Genomic DNA, 4,308 nt, shown 5'->3' on the forward strand with positions numbered 1-4,308 from the left:
TATTTTGTGTTGCCATAAGTTAGTCTCTCTGCGTTTCTGCGCTGGGCTAATGCTAATGCTAATAATGCTAATGAGGATAATAAAATGGCGGCTTCACAAAACTTTTGGGATTTTACGGGGCGTGGTTTGCAATCCGCCCAGCCAATCAGAAATAGCTATTTTCTCACAAAAGAGCCGCTCGAAAGTCCCTGCTCTAGCAGGGACTTTCGAGGGGGTAAAAAGGTCACATAACTAATTTTAGTACCGGCTCTTTTTGGTGTGAACGCGATAAAAGAGTTCACATGAACTAAGTTCACATGAACCTTTGTGGGAAAAGTACCGCAGTGTGAAAGCGCCTAAGGATGTAATGTAATCGACCTGAGAAGCAGCCGGGCTGTCAAGAGAGAGAGGGAGGGAGAGGGGAAAAGAGAGCATCCGTTTCTCCCGTGTTATTATTCAAAGTTAATGTAAACTTTTGAATAATGTACTTCATCTAGGCTACTACAAGTAGTTTGTTTGAATGTAATAATGATGTTTTTTGTTGTTTGTGGAATCATTTATTGAAAAATGAATCTGAACTTTTCGATCTGTAACGATTATAAACTGAAGCAATATAAAAATGAGCCCCGTGAACTGTGTTTTAAACATCAGCATATCCGGTCATAGTCCGGTGATTACCTGCTAACGGAAACTCTGCTACACAATTCTTATTATTATTATTGAAACATGACCGGTAAGTTTCAAATGTCTCCGGTAAAATAAATGATGTCCCGACATATCCGCTTACATTCATAATGTCAGCGGAGGGAGGGGAAGCGGCGCTGTGGAAGAGCAGAGTGGCGAGGGAGAGCTGTCATCTTCCCTTTACAAGCTTCAAACATGTATTTATCGTGTGATTTTAGAAATAAAAGTTTCATATTCTGAAAGCCAAGACTTTGTTTATTTAAAATCAAACAAAACACCCGAACCCCGAAAAACTAGTTTTTACGCAAATCCACGTTATTTTGAAATGAGCCGTTGCGACTTCGACTGATTTCGATAGAGCGGGTCACGTATGGCAAATGTGTGGTTGTGGGGAACCAGGTCAATTAAAGTACTAATTTAAACTATTAAATACATTGGGTTTGAGTAAAATACTTGGTTACTGATTAATTTAGGTTATAATATATAAATTGCAAAGCAAAACTGCTGTAATTTATTTATTTTGTCCTTTGGTATTTTTTAAAGGTTTTCAACCTGAAAGAATCCTAATGTGTCCTTGAAAAGTTGAAATAAAGAAAAGGAACAAGGATTCCAGTTGTCCATGCGTCCTCTGTTGCCCCTCAAGCCTCTCAAATGGGCAAACACTCAAATAAATGCCCAAAAACCCAGAGAACTTGACAAATACTTATCAGAATAAAAGCATGTTAAATAACACTGCTAGTTACTTTACTCAGTGGAGGCTCGTCCATTGAGGAAAGGGAGGACCATCCTCCCTACAATTTCAGAGAAAATAAACTTTGAAGAGAACAATAAATACACCTCAATTTAAAAGATAAGTCTGTTAAAATACAGATAATAGCCTGGCTTTGGGACTGAAATGGGGCTAGAGAGGACGAGCCTCCCTTGGGCGGGTCTAGCCAGAGGCTCTGGATTGGGCACCTATCATCAGTGAACCAATCAGCGGATCTGACTGCGCATCAGAGTGTTGATGGGGAGGGTTATCAATCAATCAATGTTTATTTATATAGCCCAATATCACAAATGTTACATTTGTCTCAGTGGACTTTACAGTTTGTACAAAATATCAGTATGACAATACGACACCCTCTGTCCTTAGACCCTCACATCGTACAAGGAAAACTTCCGGAGAAAACCCACAGTTTAAAGGGAAAAATGGGAGAAACCTCAGGGAGAGCAACAGAGGAGGGATCCCTCTCCCAGGACGGACAGACGTGCAATAGATGCCGTGTGTAAATTGAAAAGATAATACATTTGCAACATAGGTAGTCCAAATGTTTGGAAATGCATGTGTGTATAATAGGAAGATGAATCCACGAGGATATCCATCCAGGACCTATGATCCAGGACCACAGCCACGACTCAAGATCCAGGGCTCGCGATCCAGGACAGAGGAGCGCAGGATCATCCATGACTCCGGATCCCGGCGTATATAGACACCAAAAAGAAAGACATTTGGGGAAGCTGGGTTAATCGGAACATGAGAGTACACAGGTATAGACAGAGAGAAGGAAGAAGTAAGATGTCCCCCGACAACTAAGCCTATATCAGCAAAACTAGGGGCTGGATCTAATCAGCCCTAACTATAAGCTTTATCAAAAAGGAAGGTCTTAAGCGCACTCTTAAAAACGGATAGGGTGTCTGCCGCCCGAACACAAACTGGAAGCTGATTCCACAAATGTGGAGCTTGATAAGAAAAGGCTCTGGCTCCCATTGTACTTTTAGAGACTCTAGGAACAACCAACAACCCTGCATTCTTGGAACGCAATGCCCTAGTAGGACAGTAGGGTATAATGAGTTCTTTAAGGTAAGATGGCGCCTGCCCATTAAGGGCTTTGTAGGCGAGAAGAAGAATTTTAAATTATATCCTGTGTTCTATAGGGAGCCAGTGTAAGGCAGCCAGAACAGGAGTAATGTGGTCCCTTTTCCTAACTCTGGTTAGTACACGAGCCGCAGCATTTTGAATCAGCTGAAGCGACTTGACTGACTTCTTGGTACACCCTGATAATAAGAGTTACAATAATCCAGCCTTGAAGTAACAAATGCATGGACTAGTTTCTCTGCATCGTTTTGAGGCAAGATATGCCTGATTTTTGCAATGTTACGTAGATGGAAGTAGGCGGTCCTTGAAATTGATTTTATGTGGGCGTTAAAGGATAAATCCTGATCAAATATAACACCAAGATTCCTTACAGTCTCACTGGAGGCCAAATTAATGCCATCCATAGTAAGTATATCCTTAGATAATTTGTTTCGTAGATTCTTCAGGCCAAGTACAATAACTTCAGTTTTGGTCGTGTTTAACATCAAAAAGTTTAAGGTCATCCACGTTTTTAAGTCCTTAAGGCAGTCTTGAATTTTATTTAGATGATTAATTTCATCAGGCTTGATTGATAAATATAGTTGAGTATCATCCGCATAACAATGAAAGTTTACAGAATGATTCCTTATAATATTGCCTAACGGAAGCATATATAATGTGAACAAAATAGGTCCGAGCACTGAGCCCTGTGGCACTCCATGGCTAACTTTGGTTTGCGTGGAAGATTCATCATTGACATACAAACTGAGAGCGTTCAGATAGATAGGACCTAAACCAGTCTAAAGCAGTTCCCTGTATGCCAACTAAGTGCTCTAGTCTTTGCAATAAGATATCATGGTCGATAGTATCAAATGCAGCACTGAGATCGAGCAAAACAAGAATAGAGACACGTCCCTTGTCAGAGGCTATTAGAATGTCATTTGTGACTTTAACCAGAGCTGTCTCTGTGCTATGATGTGTTCTAAAGCCAGACTGAAAAGCTTCAAATAAATCATTGTTTTTTAAGTAATCACACAACTGTTTTGCGACCGCTTTCTCAAGAATTTTTGAGAGGAACGGAAGATTGGAAATAGGTCTATATTGGCTAAAACCTCTGGATCGAGGTTGTGCTTTTTAAGAAGCGGTTTTATCACTGCTACTTTGAATGATTGTGGAACATAGCCTGATAATAAAGACATATTCATAATATTTAATAAATAAGTGCTAATTAATGGAAAAACTTCCTTCAACAGCTTAGTTGGAATTGGGTCTAACATGCACGTTGATGGTTTAGAAGAGAGAATCATTGAATTTAATTGTTCAAGGTTTATGGCTGAAAAGCATTCTAGTTTACTATCTAGTGTAATATTAGAACTTACATTTCCGGGAGCTGTTGATAACACTATACTGGTCAAAGGCAAGAGGTCATTAATTTTGTTTCTAAGAGTAACAATTTTATCGTTAAAAAAGCACATAAAATCATTACTACTGAGTGCTATGGGAATAGAAGGCTCAATCGAGCTGTGGCTTTCTGTCAGCCTGGCTACAGTGCTGAAAAGAAATCTTGCATTATTCTTATTCTCATCTATTAATGAAGAGTAGTAGGCTGCTCTCGCTTTACGCAGTGCTTTCTTATATTCATTGAGAGTAATATGCCAAATTAAACGAGATTCTTCAAGTTTAGGAACGCCATATCCTTTCAAGTTGTCTCGACTTTTGCTTTATTTTGCGGGTTTCGGCATTATGCCATGGAGCTAATCTATGTTGTTTTATTTTCTTCTTTTTCAAAGGGCAACAGAGTCTAATTT

Source organism: Gymnodraco acuticeps, unplaced genomic scaffold (assembly GCF_902827175.1).
Source record: "Gymnodraco acuticeps unplaced genomic scaffold, fGymAcu1.1, whole genome shotgun sequence".
Taxonomy (NCBI): Eukaryota; Metazoa; Chordata; class Actinopteri; order Perciformes; family Bathydraconidae; genus Gymnodraco; species Gymnodraco acuticeps.